A 17037-nucleotide genomic window follows, 5' to 3' on the forward strand; every position below is an offset into this window, starting at 1 on the left:
GGCAGACTATGCTTATTTTTAGTACCACCCTGAAGCGCGACTGCAGTATCTAAAGCCTGAGCATTCTCCTGCAGTATCTAAAGCCTGGGCATTTTCAGGATCGCCCTTGCTCCCCTCTGCTATCTTACCGAAGAGCCTCACAAGGACACCAACGAAAATCCACATATTACAAGCCACTTGCTGGGCCTGGGATAGACTTCATCAATATTTAAAGGCTGACCGCATGTACTCCCTGCATTTGCCACCATCAATCAATCCGTAGTATACCCGACCACTGAAAGCCTAACGCAACATGCACTTTCACGCAGCCAAATTCAGGTAGTTGGGGATTTGTTTAATGAGAGTTAGGTGCGATCGGTCACGGACATGGTGGAGAATAGAGACAGATTTCTAATACACAGGACTAGGGCCTCTCTAATTGCTGCAATACGCCCCTCAGTGCTTGAGCCGCAGGATTTCTCTCCCTTATCCACAATAGTTACATCGCTGATAGCACTCACTTGGTCTCCCGGTTGTACCACGTTGCCCAGTCTCTTCACCCGGTGGTGTGCGGGGGCGGATTTAGGGCATCCATTGACAGGCAAAATGTGGACATACAGGAATAAGCTTCTCCACTTTAAATATATACATAGGTCCTATGTTACCCCGAGCTTCTTGCTAAAAAGGATTCCACTAGGTCTGACAACTGTCGGAAATGTGCGGCACAGCATGCTGACTTCATCCACCTGGCGTGGAACTACCCCCCCCCCCCGTCCTTTGAGCATCTAACGCTGATGGTGAACTCAAGAGTTATCACCCTCCCCACTGTTGGCTTTGCTGGAATATGTCCACCCACTGGGAATTGGAATACGCCGCTTTACGACTATCGCCTTGTTGCAGGGGGGGGGGGGGGGGGGGAGGCTTACAACCTTGGCTGTGAAGGCATGTTTTAGAGACCTGATGTATTGCGATTTCACTAGTGATGTTTATGCAACACTGAGACACCTTGCCTCCAAACTCAAAAACATTTGGCAACCAGTCCGTGCCTATCTACTGTCACATCCTTAACTCAGATTGAAAGGCTTTAGCGCTCTTCCCACACAATGCACCAGCTACTGTATATAGTAGTAGTATAATACTTTATTCGATAGCAAGGTATCATAAAAGTAAGTACAGTACAACATAGATCGAATAAAAACTATCATAAATTGATATAACTTGCTAAAAACAGTATACAAATACACACTAAAAAGGAGCATTTAAAAGTAAGTTTTCTTAAAATTCATGATTAAGAGTAAAAAGAACAACAAGCCCGGGGAAATGTAGCAGGGCCAAAGATGTCAATTAATAAGGTGCTAATTCATAAAACGGCTAGTGTATATATAGTTACCCATAACATCTGGTTTATACGTTTATGTAACCCTGCATTGTTTTTTTCTTTTCTTTAACCCCTTCGCTGCGGTGCGAATTCCGCCGCAGCGCTGGGGGGGGGGGGGGGGTTTGGGGGCAGCACGGTGGCGCGGTGCTCATGACGGAACCGCGCCGTCATGAGTCACGGGCGAGCTGTGCTCATAACGGCGTGGTTCCGTCACGACTCCGCCCACTCTCTAATTCGCCCGCACAGGCGGGGAATTCGAGCCGCGTGGGAGGAGCGGACGCTCCATGACGGAACCACGCCGTCATGAGCACACGGTGCCCGTGGCTCATGACGGCGTGGTTCCGTCAAGGGCACACAAGGGGTTAAGAGATTGGTTGTGAATTTGCCGTTGATATATCGCATGATATCGGATCAAATGGACATATGCATTATCTTTTTGTACGCCACATGTGCTCTTTGCTGTTGTACTTCAGAAATGCCAATAAAAAAAATATTTTTTAAATAAATGCCCCCTCTCCTCTTGGCGAGCCTAGTACAAGGGAACCAAATTCTGAAACGCACTGAAAGGCACACTGCCTATTATACATGGCTGTTACAGGGGTGGTATGTGTTTTATTACTGGAACATAATACCTTAAATACCTGGAAACTAACTGCACTACCTGGCATTGGTGTTCATGGACCCCCTGAGTTATCTCCATAGCATCAAAGATGCGCTGAAGGACCTGCAGAAACTACCTCGACCAATGTGTCGCTATAGTAACACTTAACACCTGCCTGCTCAACAATCCTATGTGACCGGTCCCAGATGACTGCTCACAACCCTGAACATAAGCTGTTGGACCTCCTTCCTTATAACCAGCTCACTCCTCACTTTGAGGACCACATAGCGACAGTATGACGGAAAAAGACTTCACGCCAGGCCCGAAACAGACCAAACCGGGGAGAGGAGTTGGCCTAACAGCTAGGGCGCTCGACCTCGGAAACTGGGTTCGAGTCTCGGTAATGACGCTGAACATCCTGTGATTCTGGGCAAATCACTTAATCTCCCCGTTCCTAAGAAAGAATGAATGTGTGCCCTAATGTAACGTAACTGGAGCTATGTAAGGCGCTCTGATACCTGATTGGATTCGGGTCAAGTTTGCGCTATATAAAACTCTGCAAAAACAACAAAAAACGTGCACCAGAATCCCGATCAAAGACAAAACCAAATTGAAAGGAACAATGGACACCATTCTTGAAAATCTGTTGGGTGTATTACAACTGGCTCTGACGACCTAAATCAGCATGAACCTTATTTAGAAGGATGTGGCTGTAATGAAATCTGACAAAGCAAATAACTGACAAATTATCAGTAGCTGAACAACGTATCAACTACCTTGAAGACAAGTCTCGCTCCGCAAAAAAAGACCTCAGCTCGCTGCACAAACTATCAGCATCCATACTATGTGATATTGCTGAACTTGAAGAGAGACAGGAGGGGTAACATCAGATTTTTTGCTTTCCCTGAAGGCAGTGATGGAAAATATGGCTCATGTGCTGCGTTTCTGGAAGACTGGCTCCCTCACAACATGAACATATCATTTGACAAACATTTAGAATTTGAGAGCTCATTGCATCCCCACACACCAAAACGACAGTTCTGTCACCACTGGCCCACCAACACCAATCAACTGCAAACCCTTGCATTATCAACATGTCAAACTAATCCTGGAATTTATACGTAAACACAGATCCATCACTTGGGAAGGACACCAAGATCGCTATATTGCAGGACTACTCCAAGACCACCGTTCAAGCGAGGAAAGGATTCCTCTTGCTCAGACCCAGGCTACGGGCCATGAAAATTCCTTTATCATTTTCCGGCCCCACATCACTTAAACAAGCATTGACATAGCCAATAGGTCTCGCCTTTGGCACCTTATAAGTGTTTAGTTATCCAGCACACTATCCTTGGTGCAACATCACGTTGCATGGTCAAACATTTATAAGGTCCCAAAGGCGAGACCTATTGGCTAAGCCAATGTTTGTTTCTTTTCTGATGGAGATTGCTTTGCTGTGCGAGTCAATGTGCTGAGGTAGTTTGTCACCAAGCAAGGTTTTAGCCTCAATGTACAATGTATTCCTAGATCCCTGTCCTATTCAGTGACTTTCATCCTGAATGTATTTTGAACTTCCGTGTTCTGTCTACACTGACAGTGTGACACAGAGTGGATCTTATGTGTCTCAAGCTGTTTTTGGAAGGTTTACAGCTACCTGCATTATTTCTTGTTGTGTCGAGCTTCTTAGTTCTATATTTTATGCACAGTGTTATCTCTTCCAGACAGAAGACCATGTCTTAGGTTTTTGCAGACATGTTTATAATAAAAATTTCTATGGTTGTTGTGCCCTTCATGTGCTTTGATATTCATTGTTTCGAAAGTATTTTTCCAAAATTGTCCGTTTTGTCCAGAGGTCCTTGGACGTATCTGATGAGTTGCACGCCTCTGTAGTCCTTCTTTGTTTGGAGTTTGCTTTAGAAATAAATTTACATGGAATGGAGATCATCAGAACTAAAGTCACACGGCCATATGGTTGTGTGCTCTCTACAGATAGCTTACATATTCAGATGCGAAAGAAGAACTCTTGTGAATAGTGCGAGATACCTTTCTGATAGCATTTTCATTATACCCACACAAACCCTTCTCACACCCAATCCAATTTGTGTGGTATCTGGAACCTTTTTTGGGTTTGTAGGTCACGTCCGTGGTAATATTGCCTTTAAATCTGATGGAGAACTGCTACACGGCCAATGTTATAACTAAGGACACATGGCCAAGAGCAGGAGGGAGTTTGGGACTAGATTCCCTGCAGGCTTGCACCAGTAGGCGATCCTGCCACACTGGTCGTGATGTGATGAGGCTACCACGGCGGTCTATTTTTCTGTGTTTTTGTAACAGTAGATGTTGAGGTTGTCTACTGTTCACCACTGGATGCTCTATAGGAAGGATGTTTATGCTGGTCCACGTATTTTTAAAGGTTGAATTTGAGAGGAAAAACGCATAATGTTGTTTTGACCACCTTCCAAAACGAATTCTGAATTTTATACAGTGTGTGGCGATATGTAACCTGTCACTTGTTTTTTCTCGGGTGAAGAAAGACTTCTAGTAAGGTAAGATATTTGTAACCTTTATATCCTTATACTTGAAACATTTCGTTTTCTCATCATGCACACTACTCTAAAATAGCACCGTCCCTTGCTCCCTCCGTAGTGATTAATTCATGGACTGCTTCCTAGCCCGATAATCTTCACATGTGTGTTCTTGGGAATCTCGTGCAGCAGGTGTCATTTCTCTGCTAGAGGTAGATTTCCTCCCTGGTTGTGTTGTTGGGGCTGGCTGGGGTGTCAATCTTATTGCTGTTGATTGAGGATGAGGATGAATGCACACACCTCCCAACCATATTTTTTTTATCTCAAGAACGTTCCATGTTGATAATTTTGTGCACGAGGTATAGCGGCCATGCGGTTGTCTCAACAACGTGCACGTTTAGAAATAACAATAAACCTCTTCCCCCCACTCTTTCGGCCACAAGACCACGCCTGCGCAGTGCATACTCCCCCGGTCATTGGTCATACTGGACAGGAGTCTGCCTGTTAAATGACACTTACTTCGCTACAAATCACTAGTTGTACATCCATCAGTAAATAGCTGGGTTTTCTTTTCTAGGTGTCTTGTTGGGACGGTTACTAAACCATCCCATGGTCATCGGTGTGTCACATTATGTATGCAGAGGTTGCAAATAGGTGTTGTGACCAATCTTGTGCAACAAACCCGAGTGTTTTCGTGCAGTCTTTGCTCTAAACAATTGGGCCGGCAGAGCGACTCGTACGTTACCATCCACCACCATACTGTGGTATGGATGCCTTTTCCTGTACTATAGCTTGTGTCCTTATGAAATGGCAAAGTAACCAAAGCTGGCATATTTAAAAAGAAAAGTTACAAATTACCATCTATGTTTTATAGTTCCATGGATTTTAAACGCTATTCCTGCGCGAAAACGTATAATTAATCGTTTTGAAAACACTGCACAGCATGAATAACATTGTGACTAAGGGTAATAAACAGTTAAAGCCTGTGCATTTTTTCTTTACAAGGTGATTTTATTTACGCATTAAGACATTGCCTTAGGACATTTCATTTAATAACAAGCAACCTATCACCAACTATATTACTTAGGTGTTTAATAAAGCGCCAATCTCCGTCTTAAGATAGCTTCAGGGCGCGGAGACATAAGTCACTGATTAAGAAAACAAACTCCGCCGATTCAGTTATGCGTTGCAGATCAGCCGGCAAAATAACAAATTAGTCAGTTACAGTCAGTGTAAATTTCACTGGCTGATCCTCTATTGGGGAATGACCTGGGCACAAGGTAAAACTTACCCGGCATTTTGCAGCCCTATGCCGGTCCAGGCTGACTGCTTTTAGAACAAGCACGCGAGTGGAGCGCGCGCCACAGACATTTGGTTTGAACTATCGCGCATGCGTCTGGGCACGATCATTCAAACCAGATGGTGCCTGAGCGGGTAACCGCAAGCAATAGGCCGTGGGTGAGGCAAAGGCAGGACATGCGCCCGCCTTTGCCCAATTGCGAGCTGTCTTTCTAAGAAAGACACGCAAAAGCCAATAGCCTGTGACGAGAAGCTCACCACACGCACGAGTGTGTACGAGCGTGTGGTGAACTTTTCAAAGACCCCTACAAGAAGTCTCGCCAGAGCAGCGCATGCGCGCTGCTACAGGCCCAACCTAAACCGGCTCACCTCATCTGTTTTATGATTACTGGGACCTATCTTCCTTGTGGAACAACATCCAAGAGGCCAAGCTGGAAACATTCTCCCTCAATTCAGGCATGTTGTAAGGTATTGTTACCGTAATGCCCTGTAGCATGCCTTGTCCTCTTGATGTCTACTTTGATATACCCATTTCTCTTTCACATATGTTAATAATGACATGGATTTGGATCGTTTTAACCTCCTCCTACAAGACGGTTTGTCTTCCTCTCCTACAAGTGTTTTTTGCATTTCTGATATGTTCACATTACTGTGATATCGAACTGTTTGGGACTCCCACCTCCAAGTCATAGGGTCAGGAAGAACTGCCTTTCGTGTTGAACTTCTATATTGCCTCATATACACCAGATAGTAGGATTGCTCAGTCACTCATATCATCCTAGCTGTGCCCATTATGCTACACACTTCTATTTGCTCATCCGCACTTGGGCTCATTTGCTTATCTGTGTGTTTATTTTGTGGAGCACTGGAGAAGTGTGGCCTCCTCCTTTGGGTTCCACGTTGTACCCATTTCAGGTTGGTCGGGGTGGGTTCAAGAGATGGTGGGCTCTACCTTTATGCTTCCCTCCCACCTTTCGACAATTGCCTCCTTATTTATGCAATACTAAAGTCATATCTGATCACCAATGTCCATTTCGTTTGACTCAACCTGTCTTTGCTGCATGACACATCCCACAGGTGGCACTTCTGTACAATGTTTGCAATAGGTTTTGCTAACTTTTATCCATCCGGCTTTCCTTCGTATCCCGTGTTGCAGAGACTCCATACAGATAGTCTCACTTAACACAGAAGGGTTGAATCATCCAGGTGGAGCAGATAAGAAAGGGCGATACAATGGACAGTACTTACTCCTCCAAGCAAATAATTCTCCAGCCGCAGCAACCCATCTATAACAGCAAAGGGATAGGTTTAGTTGGTAGTACGATGCGAGACTTTGAAAAACCAAGCAGTGATACGTTCAGGTGAAAATGGCAGTGTTGGAATTAGCAGCATTTATGTTGTGGATGAGGACGTAAAGTAGTATGTCTGTTTATCATGAGTGCCCCTATAGTTATACTAAAAAGAGACAATTCACAAGCGAACTCAAATGCTGGAATGGTCTTCAAATGATTCTGCTCTGTGCTTAAAGTCGCTAATGTCAAGGGCCGTTAATTTGGGATTGCTGATGCAGTACTGCTAGCCCGGGAAAGGTCCTTAAATATCACTATATCACCAAAGCGCTACACTATATTTCTGTAAAAGCGGCTTATCCTCAGCCACGAGCTGCGTAAGAGGATAGTTACTGGATGCTTTGAATAGCACCTACGCCAAATTGAGCAAATTCATATTTTCATTGAAAATGAAGTCACCAGCAAGACAGGCAGAGAGGTCCATAAAAACTATTTACGGAATAGCAATCTATCCTCCAACATGGACATGTTTGGCGGTGAGAGCCCCCTCTTGTTTTCAACCGACATACTAAGCACGGCAGATTTAATAACTATGCGGTCGTACAAGCACTGTACAAAGAAACGAGATACATGTATGCCTCGATTCTTTTCACCTGACGTTTAAACATTGCTAAAGTTTTTTAATAAACCTAAGTATTGCATCTATCAGAAATAGGGGCACTTTTAAAGGTGCTTAACTGCAAAAAATGTCGGGGTGTTGCCGACTCTAATGAAGAATCTTATGTCGATTGGGACAAGTAAAGTACTCCGGTTTCCAATAGGGTTTCCTGTGTCAGGGCGGCGCGGGACAAGCTTAGCGCGGCTACCTCTTGTGTTGTGGGTGGGGAGATTCGCAACGTTGGTAGGTGTTTTAAAATGACATAACTAATCAGCAACATTGTGCGTTTTAAACAAGATTGCTTAACTGAGACATGGACAGGGGGTTCCATCCGCTCTCAAAGCCAAACAATCGACGTTAATCTAGAGGCGTGTATTAGTATACTGCTGCAGCATAACCAGAATAGGTGCATCCAATGAGGCTCCGATCCCTCCTCCAAATCATGGCCACAACCGTTGAGTGATGGAAGGCCAGAGGCAGAAAGTCCTGGTGGTGAAGAGCAGCAATGGAGCACTGAAGTAAAGACCATGCCTACTAGCGTTCGAACTCGCTCTCCAAAAGATTAAAAAAAATAATCTTGGCGGCACCAAAAGAATATAAAATATAAAGAGGCACTGAGTTTTTTTTTAACCAAAAAGCACGGGACGGGGTACACGGAATGGCAGTAAGATACACTGTATTTATATAGCGTTTCCCTCCCATGACAACACAAGGCCCTTAGTCCATAAGTGTCAATAAGACAATCTGTCTGGGCTCACACATACAACCACACGTGACATCCTCGTATTAACCCCTCCCTTTTTCCAGTTCTATGACAATTTAAAATGGCTTCAGCTCCCTGCAGCCATCCAAATACCGGTTCCATGCAGGCCCTAATATCCTTCATCATACACCTGTTTTACAAAGGTAAGAGTTCTCTATAAAACACACTGGTGAGGGGGCAGATGCAACCCATATACATCGTCTAGGTGACTATAAGGTTCTTGAAGAGAAGGGAGGCCTCCCACACCGTGTACAAATCCGCTCTCCGCCAAGTCCTCCCGTAGTGCCCCGCCTCCCTCTTCTCTGGCCCTCCCGCCTCCACCGGTCCCCGCCCCCCACCTTTACCTTAAATCTCACGGAGGCGCCTCCTCTTCCCCCCGGAATGTTTTGCGCCTCTTCCTCGGTCGGGGGGGGAGGGAGGAGCGGCGTAGGCTATCAATCGCTTGAATAGTCCGCGGATGCGATTCAACCTCTTTCTTCCACGGCTCGACGGTGACTGCGCAGCAACAAACTGAAGGGGGAGATAGACAGACGGAGAAAGAATGGGAGGGAGAGGCGGGGGAGGGCTCCAATAGTGGCATCACTTCCGTTTAGGCCACCTGCCCGTGACATCTCTATGGTTTCTGCTTTTCCCGTTCCAATATGGGCGACCCACGAAGAAATTATAGTTCTTTCGTCCTTCTTCTATTGATTGACAACTCTAATTTGTACACCTTCAAGCTTTAATCGCTTCAATCTTCTACCTTAATATTTTAGTATTGTAATTGTATTTTCAGGGCGCTATTTTCTGCAGGGTCACTGTCCAATTTTTTACCTTTCTCTTCCATTTTTTTCCTGACCTCGTTTATATGACTTTAGGACTCTGGGCAGTGCACTTTACTACTCCCAACCAACGCATATTCTCTCCCCCTGAAACCTGGTAATGATGCAGCGCGGAATACAAAATCCCTCCCTAATGCCACGGACTAAAAGATCTAACACACACACATACTATCTATACATTCGCTGGTGGGGCCCATAACACCAACACACACTTACCATTAGTCCCTGCGAGAGGAGATTATTCCTTCCAAACGCTGGATAATGAGGGAGGAAGATACCACTTTACCCTAATGAGCAACAAACCTACAAACCCTTCTCATACTCATTAGGCCCTAGATTCCACATTTGGTAATATCCTCCTAACCGGGACGGATCTGTTAGTTGTATTTTGGTGAAATATCAATACTCTAATTAACCTTTTCATTAACACATTTCAATGAATAAACAACCCAACTCATTCCTGTAGATGTTCAAATCCAATTTTATATTAAAATTGCAGATTAAATCATTCATTTGATCAAGTTGCCATTCATATTTACCTATTCTGGCTAAAGTCGTCCTCTATTGTCAAATCTGGTAGTCTCGCAATTCTATGCCCATCAATTTAGCAGGTTAAGTTCATCAGGAATTTGGGCATTAATTCAGTCCGTCAGAGATTTAGGCTAACAGCTGTCCTGCAGTGTCACCGTCCTCTCCGTCAGCATATCATCAGGAAATCGAAAAGCGCGCTCCGACGAATCTCTAATTACCCCTCTATTCTACCATAATTTTAAGTAAAATTGATGATAACAAGTAACAAAATTTGGGCATCCGAGTTCGCTGATTGGACAATCAGGGATCATCCTTTTGGGTTCTCACAAAAGTGTCTTTTGGGTTATGACCCTTGCCAGTTCCGGTTCACACAACAGTCTTTGTTCGGAATACTTGGACGACGTCCCAGACTGTCCTTGAAAGGTACATGTTCATCTGGGGTCAGGTCCAGGCCACTGTGTATCTTGTCAGCGCAGGCGCACTTCACCCAAGCCTTGTTCAGCGTTGGCAGTCGGGTTAGTCACCAAAGTCAGCCATCTTTTGGCAGGCCAAAATGGTCAACTTAAGCAAAGAAACACAAAAACGTAATTAATACATAGAAATGAATAATTAAATGTTATTCCCTCGCTAATACCCATATGTGTGTGTATTTATCTAGCAAAAGCAACACTCATTGCGGGTTATACTTACAAAATAAAGCACGAATCACAATTACATCACTAAAGCAACATATATCATGCAATGTTCTAATTATCTATCATTAGTATGTGTACGAAATTTAGTTTACGTAATTAATTAGGCCATGCAGATGCAAATCCCACGTGTAAGGTTGGTTAGTTATTTTCACATCACTCCAAACCATTAGTACGATTATAATTAATTAATTAATCTAATTAATAAAAATGACATGCAAAATGGGGTGGGTATACAAAATTTTGCACAACCCGCTCCAGCAGTAACACTGACTTGCCTACAATTGGCATATTTCATTTATTTTTTTGTTGCAGTTTTATATATCTCCAAGTGACAAGTAAATTGCACTATGTGTGCCCAGAGCCTTTAAATTAAATTCTACTTGTGGACCTGCAGCATAGCTTGTGCCGCCCGCTTCAGTAGCCCTCTAAACATATCTCAGGCCTGGCACTGCAGAGCCTGTGTTGGCAGTTGTAGAACTGTCTTTTCTACCTTGCAAGGTAACCTACTTGCCAGGCCCAAAGCTTCCCTTTTATTACACATAAGCCATTCCTAAGGTAGGCCCTAGGTAGCCCTATGGGTAGGGTGCAGTGTATTTAAAAGGTAGGACATGTACTTTTGAGTTTTGCATGTCCTAGTAGTGGAAAAACGGCTAAACTCATAACATAAGTAGTTATTTATTGCATAATTAATAAAAACATTTGCAATATGATGCATTAATAGAATATCAGTACGATACACATAAAATGACCCATTTTCTCTCGTCAGTTAAAAATTAATTACAAATATTTCGGTAAGTGTAAATAAAGTGTCAAATCTGAGAAGGGTAAAGGCATTAGGAAACATCAAGAAACGTTAAGTGCAGGGTGTCGGTTTATAAAACCATTTTTGAAAAATAAATACTAATTTGCAGGCTTAAAAGTCTTGCCCGAGTCGGTAAAGTGGGCGTCAGCACGGTCTTGTTGGTGCAGATTCAGAGCCTTCCGTCAATTATTAGACAAGATTGTTTTTGCGCACAGTTGCAACAGTATAAGCACGGCATGTGATGACTTCTCAAGCAATTCCAGCCTCTCCACCAGCAGCTGAATCCTTAATTCCATACTTCTTTTTAAATCTCTGTAGATGACCAATCGATAAATCCCAGGTATTTGTTAAGCCGAGTAGGTTCAAGGTCTGGTTTAAGTAGACACTTGACAGAGAGTTTGGCCTGAGTTTCAGTTCCTGCCAAAGGTGGCCTCCCAAGGAACCCTCTGGAGCTGACCGAAACCTATGACAGCCAGTCCTAAAAGCCACCTCCGATCCAGAGACTGTTTGGAAATGCCAAATTCCAACCTTATTTGTGCAGGCGATGTGTTCAGAGGTAATTTCCTCCAAACAGCACATCATAGCCTGTCTTTAGAATCTGTTGCATTCTCAGGTGTACAAAGGAAAGCGTTAAGTTTGAGGCCATGCTCACCTCTTTAATGATTACAAGTTTCAATTTCTTCAGTATTCTTGAGACTTCATGGCAAGCTTCACTGGATAACCTTTGTTACTTCAGTTTGTTGTCATGTTCCACAGGCAGCGTAAGAAGTCAATGTAAAGTAAATCCTTTAATGTTGTGTGTGTTTAATCCAGTGGGTGCTGTTACTACACACAACAAATTAGAGTCTGTAGTCTCTGTAGGAAAACAGTAAAAACTTTAATTAAAAAGCTTTTGTAGAATTTTGACACACGCAGGGAGCACACATTTTGCAATTCGCGCAAGGTGGATTGTGGGTATTGTAGTTGGTGTGAGCACTAGTATTCCGGTGGGTGGAGAATACGATCAGGTGACTTTGATGTTTTGCAGCTGCTTCAGGTGATGGAGCAGGTAGTGCAAAATTTTGTATATCTCCTCTATTTTTGCATGAAAATACTAATTATATAATCTATTAACTATAATAATATTAAACGAGTATTCCATGTATACTAATCAACATTTTTAAAACTTGAACTACACATGGGATTTGCAATTGCATGGCTAAATAACTCTTTTAACTAAAATCTGTACGCATATTAACAATAGTATATGTGATAATAGAATATTACATGATATATATTGCTTTTGTGATGTTTGCGTTCCTGATGAGATCGAAAAGGTGAATATAATGGCTTTAAATGTTGCTATATGCTAGATAAATACAAGCACATAGAGGGATTAGCAAGGGGTTAACATTAGAATCAAATCAAATTCAAAGCTTTATTCGACAGCATTGTCATAAAAGCATATTTACATCCTAACAATAAATATAAATACTATTTTTAAAACAATATACAATCTTAAAAATACATTAAACCATGATGCTGGCGAATAGTTCCGATGAATTAATAACAGCAATTAAAAGCAAGCTTATGTTAAAAATAGATCAATGTCCTTGGTGTCAGATATTCTTTATCCTTCTTCTAACATTTTTAGAGTGCGTGAACGTATAACCCAGGCCCAACCCAAGAATTTTGCTACGGCAATAACCAAATATGGAGTGCAATCAGATTCGAGTATCCTCAAGGCATCCTTGTATCTACGTATTCCCAAATTTAAACATACTGGTTTTATCCATCTGCGACGTGGAATGACATACAATGGACAAACAAATAATAAATGACCAGCATCTTCAATCAAATCTCGACAGTGAGGACAACAATTATCATGGTTGGGTAGCCAATTCTGAGTAAATGTTTTGACAGGGAGAGTCCCAATTCGAAACTGAAAATACAGTTTTCTATCAAAAGGCCTCTCTATGTAATCCCAAAAAGCCTCACAAGATGGAATACTTTTGGTGTCGAGATATCGTCCTGTTAGATTGGTATTCTGGCCAGTGATAATAACAGATGTTGTAATCATATCCCAGTACATTTTTTTGAGTGCAGACTTAGGAGGAAATTTTAACCCATTTGAATCATCCCATAGATGCCCCAGATCTAATTTTATTAATAAGTCTCTGATTTCTTTAAGCCATGCTATAGAATGAAATTGGTCAGCCCTAATAATGTCTTTTAGGGCAGTAGCATAGTGGGCCAATTCCGGTGTGACCATGATACGTCTCCAATAAAGGAGTGGGCGCAATCGTGCCAAATCCTCAATTCTTTTCCTGCCTAGATCATAGGCTAATGGAATCATTGGGGTACTTCGGGGAACTCCCGTTAGGCAACGTAAGAACTTGTTTTCAGCTAGACTTAGTTGTTTCAGGTTGCCAAAACCCCATAATTCTGAACCATATAATACGGCACTAATAGCCTTCATATTATAAATCTCTAAGGCTGGAGTGATAGGTTTGGTCAGGGATGTTTTATATTTTGAGACAATTGCCCCCGCTAGCTGATGGAATTTTAGGGCAGCCATATCAATATGGTTTGTCCACTTCATATTGTTCTGGAGGGATATCCCTAAATATGTAAATGCCTCTACTTGTTCCAACGGAGTGTCATTGAATTTAATAACGCCTCTAAAATTTTTCCTCTTATTTAAGCACATGAACTTTGTTTTGGAGGTGTTTATTTCAAGACCACGTTCTCGACAAAACTCACCGAATGCATTTAGCGCCTTCTGCAGGCCACTAGGTGTCCGTGAAACTATCAGTGTGTCATCCGCGAACATGAGGACAGGTACGCGGGTTCCAGCCAATACGGGAGCGTCTGTGGGCGAACGACTCAGATGTTCTACAATGCCATTAATAAATAGGGAGAACAACGTGGGCGCCAGGACACATCCCTGCCGAACACCACGCTCTACAGGGAATGTGTCAGTAACCTCCCCCTGCGTTCCCCACCTTATTCGTGCATAATTGTTTTCATGCAAGCGGACGAGTAGTGTTAGTAGTTCTGGAGCAATCCCTGCTTCGTCGAGAACCCTCCATAATTTGGAGCGAGGTACCAGATCAAATGCGGATTTTAAATCTATAAAAACCGCATAAAGGGTCCCAGTGGTTAGCTTTACATTCCTCCAGTAGAGTGCTAAAAAATAGAATACTTGGTCAACCGAACTAGTACATGGTCTAAACCCAGCCTGAAAGGGAGACAGAATGTTATTTTCTTCAATCCAGGTATGTAATCTATTTTGCACTAATCGACCTATCAGTTTCTGGGCAGAATCTATGAGACTGATAGGTCTATAGTTACTGGGTAATGATTTGTCCCCTTTCTTAAAAACTGGGATTATTTCAGCCCCTTTCCATGAGGGGGGTATAGGCGCCCCCATAGCAATAGAATTTGCTAGATATTGGAAATACTGACACCAGGACAATCTATCAGTTAAAAATACATCCGCAGGTATTCCGTCCATCCCGGGGGCACGGCCCCTGGTTATACAATCTAATGCTAAATTTATATCTTTAATCGTGAACACCTGCGTTTGAAAATAAATGACCGGAGGGGGTGAGTACTCTCCTTCTTGCGAGACTGAAGCATATTGTGGTTTGAAAAAATCAACCCATTGGTTTATTGCCACATTATTTTGGGGAGATGGTGCAACCCCGCCTCTGTCCCATTTTACTATCGCCCAAAACTTCTTTTGGTCCTTCGACATGCAAGCTGCTTTCAGATCCTGCCAATGATCCTCGTCCCATTCCTTCTTAGCCTTTAGCTGTGTATACTTATATAGTTTTCTAGCAGATCTCACACTATCCATGTTTTTTGATCTAAGGGCCAAACTTAAACTCTGGCGAGCTGTTCTACAAGATTTATTGAACCATCCCGCCATAGGTTGTTTGTCCTTATTGGATTTTCCACCCACTAGGGGCTTTTTAAATTTTTTTGGGAGATTTAGAAAAAAAGTGGTATGGACCTCATCCATTGATGATAAAAATGTGTTTCCAGATGCTTGTGTAAACAATTTATCCACTTCATCAGTTACCACTTTTTTAAGATCTTCTAGTTCTTCGGGCTTCTCTATAAATCTGTCCCATTTAACATGCCTCATGTTGTTTGATACAACAACATCCAGGCTAGTTTTCCCATCTTTATTTCCTAGTTCTGTGGGCTCATTAAAGGTTTGTAATTCCAAGTGAAGGGCATTATGATCACTGTCATCTCGTTTGATTATGGTCATATCGTTTAGTTTAGGCCAAATCCTTATATCCACTAGGAAATAATCAATACGACTAGTAGATCTGCCATTGTCGAACGTATTTGCCCCCTGGCGATCTGACCGAGTACGTCCATTAGCAGCCCTAAGCCCTCTCTCTAGGCAAAGTGCTTTCAATTGAATGGCCATGGCAGTCCACCTCTTGACCGGGGGTAGTTCCAGCTGGGGAACCCCCCACTTACTATCTTCTTCTTCTGCTAGGAACTGATCCTCCGAACCAAGAGGTTCGAACGTCGTATTAAAATCCCCACCTACTAAAATAGGCTTCTCCGATGGTAATACAGAGAGATGTTGGTCTAAGACAGATATTACGTCTGATGAGGAGCCTCCAACCGTCCCTCTAGCATAAACATTTGCTATAGCCAATCCCTGGTCATTAGGCCAGGTGATATTTAATGACAGAATGTCGCTAGATTGAGAACTAAGTTGGTCAATTTTACAGCGAAGGGATTGGCGGATCCAAATTATCAAGCCTCCTGAGGGACGACCTTTAGCTTTTTTGGTAGCAGGTACGTAGAAATTAAGGAAACCCAAGCGATAAACCGGGTCCATTGACCACGACTCTTGAAATAATATTAAATCGAACTGATCAACAAAGATGCACCACTCAGGACAGTGCATTTTGTTGCCAATTCCTGCAAGGTTCCAGGATAAAACGGACAAATGAAGCTTAGGTTTAATAGGACTAGTAAGCTCATTTAACATTAATGGGCTTTGGATATCATCTTCAATCCTATTCGTATAATCAGTCCTGCTACTTGGATTACTTAATGATTCATTTATTAGTGCCTGTAATTCAATATCTCCAGTTCCTAGTTGGGTGGGTAATGCAGATCTACAAAGTTCCTGTACCGTCAACTGAGTAGAGCTGGGGTTGCCTTTTACAATACTGTCATTGCAACTGACTGATCCTATAGGGATAGATAAGATATCGTGCAGAGTAGATGCAACAGCCACAAATTTAGCATTCCCATCAAGTCAATCGCAATCATTCAGATTTGACAAGACCTCAAATCTGTTTTCTATGTTGATATTCCATGTCCTATTAAGGTCACTCCCACCCCCTATACTAGATAATAGGGTCCGCCCTTTCCTCGCCATCGCTTGATTTACCACCCCTTTCTTTCTGCAATAGAAATAGTGCAGTGTTAAGGGAATGATAGTGCCATGTCTCCGTTGTGGGGGAAGTATGTTATGCAGGATATTAGGGAGGACTGCCAGGTTGGAAAAATTAATAACCACACAATCCCCGGCATATTTTTTAGGATCATGGCCTAACCATGAGACCCTTCTTGCCATGATAATTTCGCCAGCTAGTTGTCTCTCTCCCCAAGGAGTCATTCTCATGTTTTTTGTTAACCAATGTAATGATTTACTAATGAGGGAAGATGTGGTT

General features: G+C 42.8%; 1 protein-coding gene across 6 annotated transcripts in view; it reads right to left on the minus strand.

Annotated features, from left to right (window-relative positions):
- Positions 1 to 9072, minus strand: part of FAM168B (family with sequence similarity 168 member B) — a 223469-nt gene extending 214397 nt beyond the window's left edge. For 2 of the 6 annotated variants that reach the window (XM_085634617.1, XM_085634615.1), the window contains exon 1: positions 8840 to 9071. The gene's annotated coding sequence lies outside the window, so the exon portion shown is untranslated. Of the gene's footprint in view, positions 1 to 7033; positions 7072 to 8741; positions 8779 to 8839 lie in introns of those variants that run through there. The other 4 variants (XM_085634614.1, XM_085634613.1, XM_085634612.1 and 1 more) reach the window with 4 other exon arrangements.
- Positions 9073 to 17037: the final 7965 nt, after the last annotated feature.

The sequence above is a fragment of the Triturus cristatus genome, chromosome 11, assembly GCF_964204655.1.
Source record: "Triturus cristatus chromosome 11, aTriCri1.1, whole genome shotgun sequence".
Classification (NCBI taxonomy): domain Eukaryota; kingdom Metazoa; phylum Chordata; class Amphibia; order Caudata; family Salamandridae; genus Triturus; species Triturus cristatus.